An 8,007-nucleotide genomic window follows, 5' to 3' on the forward strand; every position below is an offset into this window, starting at 1 on the left:
AGAGAGAGAGAGAGAGAGAGAGAGAGAGAGAGAGAGAGAGAGATGTACACAAGAAAGTAGGAAGCCTGTTGTTTCTAGCTAACTCCTCTAAGCTGACGTACCTTCCTTGACCTCTTTCCTGCTTTCTCAGCTATCAAGAAGGAGGCCGTAAGAGACTATCCCCATCCTGGAAGTTGGTATTACTGCATACTTTTAATATCACTTGTAACATTTTCAAATTGCTTTTGTTACCCTGCCCAAGATACCACCCCTCTAACCTCTGAGTTCAACAAGGGATTCTGGGTTCATGGGAATTTTGTTTGATTCTGGGACTTGACCTCCAAAGATGGTTCTGCACCCATCCTTGAGTAAAACTCAAGGTAAATCTAGAACAGAACTTAGTTATGGTTCTTGTCTAGGTTCTCCCCAAATGTGAGCAATGGGATACTTTTCCACAAATGTACTCAGTGTATAATATGGGTATCAAGAAACTCCCAGATCTCATCCAAGAGAAAGTTCCCTAAAGTTTCTAGTGTAGCATACTGGGGATATGCTGGAGACAGCCAACTCCTCTCCTGTCCTCACAGATCCTTTTCCTGTAGCACCTGAAATGGGATTGGCCTTGTCCTCCATCTTCTTTCTTGAAACTGGAAGCCAGAAGTGCCCAAAGTGACTTGAAACTCATTCAAAGAACACTTGATAAGAACTAAAGGGGTTTCCTCTCTCTTGCTTTTGCCAACTCCACCTTTCCCCTAACACTGGCTCAGGAAATTAATCTTCATCAATAAGGAGAGAGTCATGGGCAGCTAGCTGGTGCAGTGAATAGATCACCAGCCCTGGAGTCAGGAGGACCTGAGTTCAAATGAGGCATCAGACACTTAACACTTACTAGCTGTGTGACCTTGGGCAAGTCACTTAATCCCAAATGCCCTGCCTTTCCCTCTCAAAAAAAAGGGGGGGAAAGAGTCTCATACCAATGGACTTTGTTACATTTCACTTTATTTTTAAAATAAAATCTCTTTCCCTGTTCTGGACTGGACTGGAAAAATGACTCAAATTTTTTTCTTGGATTTCCCAGTCAGAACTCAATTTGATATATTTTCTAGATCTTTGTGGCATAGTTGTGGGGGAGAGCTTGACTATACTGCTTCCTGCTACTCCACCATCTTAGCTGGTCTTCTATCCTAGAATTTTTATTTGACAGTCAGTACACCAGTTTGGTTTTTTAGAGCAGAAGTTCCCAAACTTATTTGGCCAACTGCCCCCTTTTTAAAAAAAAGTTACTCAATTGCCCCCCTGGAAATCTACTTTCTTTAACCCTTTAATAGGTTGGATGTTTGTTTTTTTAATGTGCGTCATTTAAAAAAAATACAAATTTTAAATTTAATGATTTATTGTAAATTGTGGAGTTTTCCTGCATTGAAATTTTGGTGATGCAATTTGTGTCATGTAAGTACATAGGATCATATTGTAAACAAGTGATTACATGCATATATTCCTGCCAGTGCATCTGGATTTCCCGATAGTGTGTGTCAAGCTTGCCCGCCAACACTTGCTTGTTAAGATCATGTTGGAGGACTTGCCAGTGATCCATTATAACTTGTATTCTGTGTGTTTATTTGGAAAATAATGTGATCACTACAACTTTAATTCTGTCATACAACAGACGAAACATGTACCAACAGTTTTCCATATTTCCTTATCTTCTCTTTTTTCCTAATGCTTCTACTTCCCTCTTATTTTTATTGAACAACCCCAATTGCATGGGAAGCTACTACTGTCCTTCCCAGATCCTTCCAGTGCCTCCCATGGGGCAATATTACCCTCTTTGGGAACCTATGACGGAGAAAAATCAACAGCAAAAGACTGAACCATGAAATCAGATCATCTCATTACTGGAAGGAATGTCTGAAGCCATTAGCTCAGTCTATTCCTAAGCAAGTATCTCCTCTATAACAATTGCAGCATTCAACCTCTATTTAAAGATATAGTGGGAAGTTTTGGTTTTGGAGTCAGATGAACTGAGTTCTATGTGACCTTGGGTAGGTCTCATTTCCTCATCTGTATAATGAGGAGATTTCTTTCAGGGAATTTTGAGGCCCCTTCCAACTCTACATCTATGAGTTCTAACTTGAAGAACTCTATGAACTAGATGGGTAACTCACCATCTCCTGAGGTAGCACTTTGGGATGGCTCTAAATTTTAGGAAGTTTGGGGTGGCTAGGTGGTGCAGTGAATAGAGTATCAGCCCTGGAGTAAGGAGGACCTGAGTTCAAATGCAGCCACAGACACTTAACACTTACTAGTCGTGTGACCTTGGGCAAGTCACTTAACCCCAATTGCCCTATCTTTTCCCCTCCAAAAAGCAAAAAATAAAAAATTTTAGGAAGTTTCTTTCTATACCAAGGCAAAATATGTCTCCTAGAGAATCTACCTTTTCTTTCTAATTCTATCTCCTTGGTTCAAATAGAACAAACCCAAACTCCCTTCTATATAACCATTCTTCAGGATACTTCAAAACCATATGGTTATGCCTCTCTCCAACTTCTCTTTCTTCAAGTTAAATATCCTTCATCCCTTTAACACACCTTTGGAGGTCGGTGCCATCACCCTTCTGGTCACCCTCCTCTGGTTGTGCTACATTTGCACAATCAGTATGGCCCAGCCAAATAATTTGTGCAGGAACCTTAAAGTCCAGACTCATGAAATGAAATTGGAAACTAGTAATGTTTTTTTTTTTAAACAGTGGATTGGCAAAGAAACATTTTATGAAGAAAAACAGGAGTCACAATGAAACAAACACTGGATTTTGTGTCAGAGACTTGTATTTGAATCCTGGCATTACTACTGTAGGGGCAGCTAGGTGCCTCAGTGGATGGAGTGTTGGGCCTGGAATCAGGAAGACTCATCTCCCTGGATTCAAATCTGGCCTCAGATAATTACTAGCTGTGTGACTCTGGGCAAGTGTAGTGCCAACGCAATATTCATAGCATCAACAGCAACTGTAAATATGCCAACATAGTCTCAATCGCAAAACATAACAGACTCTCCATATGGAACACAGAAGCAAAACATTTATTCAAACACCAGAAGACCAAAACCAGGAAGCTGAATCCATCATAGCACCAAAGAAGTTAATACACCATAACAGCACAGAGAGCCACACTATCCTTTAACCTTCCTACAAACCAACACTCACAAGCCTAGCTGTCTGCCTGGGTGTGTCCTCTCCTCCCTCTAGCTCTAACTGCTCTGACTCCCAACTTCCTCTGGGTTCTGCTCTACTCTTCAGCAAACTCCTCCTACCACAGGCTCCATGTGGTTACATTCAACCTATTAGGGGGCAGGGAAGACGGAAGCAGGGAAGGTCTTCAAATTCCCTTAGGCTTATTAAGAGGCAGGGAAGATCTTCAAATTACCATTACCATTACAGCAAGTCACTTAACCCTGCTTACCTCAGTTTCTGCACTGTACAATGAGCTGGAGAAGCAAATACTTTTACCAAGAAAACTCTAAAAGGGGTCATGAAGAATCAGATATGACTGAACACAAGGACAACACTGCTACTATGGACACATCATACATACCTCCTAGATTACCTTGGACAAGTCCTACCAGCTCTGAATCTGTGCTCTATAAGTTACTCCCCTTACTCTGACTGCCCTATAAAACAAAATGGTGCATCCTGACCTATTATGAATGCTCTGATTTAAGAAAATGTGCAATCTCCCTCCTCTCAGCTGGGATAGGGGATGCCTAAAGGGCAATGTTGTATATATTACTAGATTCAGTAATCTGTTACTGTCTTGGGGGAGTTTGGTTTGCTCCCTGAATTATTTTTTATAAGGGAAAGTTCTATTTAGAGGGGTATGAGGGAAGGGCATATCCAGAATGACTATAATGTAAAAGGCAAAGATATGAAAAAAATATATAAAAAGCAAAATAGGGGGGACATTGTTTGACTGGGGTGGGGAGGGAGTGAAGGGGAGACAACAAAAGTCCCCACAGCTGCACTTTTAAGTGTGTTGTGTAGCTCAGTAATGCAATTGGTGTCCTATGTAAATATGCCTGATTCAATAATGGGTTCATTGTAGATGAGAGAAGAGGTCTGAAGCACCTTGGCAGAAACCATTCATGGAAGAAATATTTACATTAGCCCATATGGTCAACAGTGAGGGAAGTGTAATTTTTTTTTCTAAACCAGTTGCCAAAAAGCTACAAGAGAACATGTGTTACTAGCTACTTGATTGGTAAGGCACTCTGGTGCTGGAAAATGTGCTGGATTTGGAGTCAGGTACCTGGATTTACATTGTGGCTCTTCCACTTACTACCTGCATGACCTTAAAGAAGTCACTTAACCTCCCTGGGCTTCAGTTTCCTAATCTGCAAAGTGAGGGAGGTAGATGGAAGGGTCTCAAAGACCCCTTCCAGCTCGAACCTATGATCCTATGAGCTTAGGTGAGTTATTTCCCCTTCTCTGGGATTAGTTTCTTTATTTGTAAAATGAGTGCAGTTGGACTAGATGGCTTTAGCTTGAAATATTTGATTCAAGGGCCATGGATTGTCTCATAGTGTGAGAAGGAGCTTTGGTGATTTCCTGGTTGTAGGACAGGTTCTAACCCTCCCAGCCTTCTCAGGTGGGCTGAGGTTTGCTGGAGGCACAGGTACAGAGCCTTACATTCTGAAAGGAGATATTCTTTTTCTCACCTTGTCTGCCTTTCAACCTCTCTCTTGCCATATAATATCTTATTATTCATGTTACTTGAGCAAAGATGCTAAAGTTGATGTCATTTTTCCTAGACATTAAAGTGAATATATGTGAACTGATAAAGAATGGAATCAAAGGCAATCTGAGTTACTCTACCCTCCTTTCCACTTGTCTTCTTCCAATAGGAAAATTGAGATAGCTGGTAAGACTACAACTAAACATCACATTGTTCCCATCATCCTCAAGTTTGGTTTTCATAGTCCTCCACAATCTGGTACCATGCTAACTTTCTAGATATTTCTCATAGTACTTCCCACCAGGAGTTCCAGGTTCCAATTAGTCTCAGTGTTGGAAAAGACCTCAGAGGTCATCGAGTTCAATCCATACTTAAACAAAACTCATCTTAATTTCCTTTTAGAAAGTTTCTCTGTGAGACGAAAATTGATCTTTCAATATCAGTATTTTCTAGGGGCAAAAATCTATATGAATTATAGAGAGTAAGCCTTGAAGTTAGGAAGAACTGAATTCAAGTCCAGACTTTGACCCGTACTGGTTATGAGATTCATAGCAAATCATTTAACTTCTCAAGGTCCCCAGGGCAATTCTCTAAGAATATTAGACGTAAATCAATGCTGATCTGCATTGGTATGGGGAGTTTCCTCACTAGGAGTTTCTGTACCAAGGAAATCATAAGTCTGATCCAGAAAATTCTGCTCGTGAGGTGTTATGACTGTAAATCTCCATTAGATTACTTTGCACCAGGCATTGTTCTAAGCACAGGCAATACAAAGAAAGGCAAAAGACAGTCCCCATCTTCAAGGAGTTCACAGTCTAACGGGGAAGACAACATCCAAACAACTATGTACAAACTAGATACAGGATAAGTAGGAAATAACCAATAGAAGAAAGATTCTAGGATCAAGAGGGACTAAGAAAGGCTTCCTGTGGAAGGTAGGATTGTAAATGGGATTCGAAGGAAGCCGAGGGAGCCTAGAAGAGATGGAAAGGAAGAGTGTGAGGGACTAAAGTTCCACAGAGAGACATACAGTGGGTGCAAATAGGTTGAAGCATATTCACAATGACCAATTACATTCATGACGCAGGGTAAAAGAAATTGCCCAACTGGACTACTTTCTGCACTGAGTTGGCCTGCCTCTCTGCATTTCCTCACTTTTGCCCATGCCTGGAATGCCTTTCCTCCCACCTCGTCGACAGTTGAAATTCTATTTATCACTTAAAGTTCCCCCTGTATCTCTCTGTAGCAGTAATGACTTTCCCTTTTGGATCCCACAGAGCAAATACACTCCCCATATGCTTTGTATATCATAGCAATCTGTTTTGGTGAGTTGGCCATACTTGAATACAAGCTCTAGGTGGGTCAAGGTATCATTTGAAACTCTACATCTTGTTCAGCACCTAACAGCGCTTGCAACATAGTAAAGACAAATGCATTGTTAGCTTTTCCTCAGGAGGAAGGCGAATACTGTAGGACTCCAGTGGTTCAGTAGGTGGCGCAATTCCCCTCCAGCAGTCAACCTTGTTTCATCACTCTATGTAGCTGAATCTGTACTTTGATTCTTTTCCCATGACTCCACCCAACAAAATTCATTTTTAAATCACTCTCTCTTCCTCCTTGCTCCCCTCAACTAATTACCTGCTGACTCTGTTAGCTTGGGAAGCCTAAGGATCCAAAAACGGTTGTTCAAGCTAGGTTCCCAAACATTCAGGCAGTGAATAATCTGAAATTCTAGACCAGTGATGTCAAATTCAAATACAGATGGGGGCCATTAAACCGCACATAAGGATCCCTGAGGGCCCATGTTGATTTAGAAAACCACATATTAACATTATCTATATTCTATCATATTTTTATTTATTTTGTTAAATATTTCCTAATGACATTTTAATTTGGTTCCTCCCTTGATTATTGCAAGCAGCACATGTTTTATGAAAATATAGCTAATTTATATAATGCCTACTGTGTGATAGACATTGTACTAAGTGCTTTACAAATATTGTCTCATTTAATCCTCACAACAACCCTAAGAGGTAAGCACTATTATTATTACTTCCATTTTACAGTTAAGGAAACTGAGGCTAACAGAGATTAAAAGACTTACCCAAGGTCACACAGCTAGGAAGCATCTAAGGCTGGATTTTAACTTGAGTTTTACAGATTCCTGCACCACAGAAGAAGCAGGTAGGTGGTGCAGGAGCTAGCTGATACATGTTTAAGTATCAACTCTCACAGAAAAAAGTACCTACACAGGAACAAGTTTAATATGCATTATTAAAGTTTTCTCTCTCACTTTCTTAAGACTAAATCATCAACGAAACAATAAACCAAGTCCTCCTTTGTAATGTTTGCCTATTTCTGAAGTGTAAATGCAGAGACCGAAAATTTCAAAATAGGCTCAGGAGCCCATACAAACCAATTCAGCATACCCCTGCCTGGTTAATACTGGGTGTGTGACCACTTTTCTCATCCAGCCACTCCTGGTAGAGTTTAACTATCTAAGGGCTTCTACAGACCAGGCCTGCTGGCAATGTTGCATTCTAAGTCATTTTGCAGAACAAATTTTGATCAGATGTATTAATATATAAGTAGACCCTTTGCAAACCTTAAAGCACAAAATAAATGTTAACCGTTATTATTATTATGAGAAAAACATAGAAAGGTTTTGGTGAAATTCATTGGTGAAAGACTAGTCCAAGCAAGATATTTGCCAGACATCTTTGTGTGTGAACCTTTCAAGCCTCCTTCTCAAGTTATGAATATTTGGACACCTGGGAGTTCTGATTCTGTGGAAGACTTGAGGGTAGCCACTGACTTTTTTGATGGCCTAGAGTATTTAAAGTCCCTTTATTTAAAATCATAACATTCTATGTGCTTTCACCGTGGGTAGTCTTTCATTTCCTGCTGATTTTTTTCCTTTTTATTAAATTACATGAAGTCATATAATCCTCCCCCCCACACCTTCCCCAAGCCCTGTGGGTAGAGCTTCTTAAATCAGTGCCCTCTGAACAGACTCTGCATTGTAAGGACATTCCCCAGAAAATTGTGAACTATAGAGATTTGTGTTTGAAAACGGTCAAGATGGAGAGATTGCAGGCCAGTTCATATGGTTCATGGCAGTCTGTGTGTCTCTTTCAAGGCACAAAGAGCAGCCTGTCTTGTGATAAGAGAAAGCCAAAGTAAGTAGCCTTTTTTGGAATTTCATCTTGATATAATTAGGTTTATGACATGCATTCAGTTTCCCTCCTCCCCACATGTCTTCCCTCACCGAGAAGCAACTGTACCAGTGTTTCATGTTCCTCTT

The sequence above is a fragment of the Petaurus breviceps genome, unplaced genomic scaffold, assembly GCF_028583685.1.
Source record: "Petaurus breviceps papuanus isolate PSGF00001 unplaced genomic scaffold, PetGlider_PUasm1.0 98, whole genome shotgun sequence".
NCBI classification, from domain to species: Eukaryota; Metazoa; Chordata; class Mammalia; order Diprotodontia; family Petauridae; genus Petaurus; species Petaurus breviceps.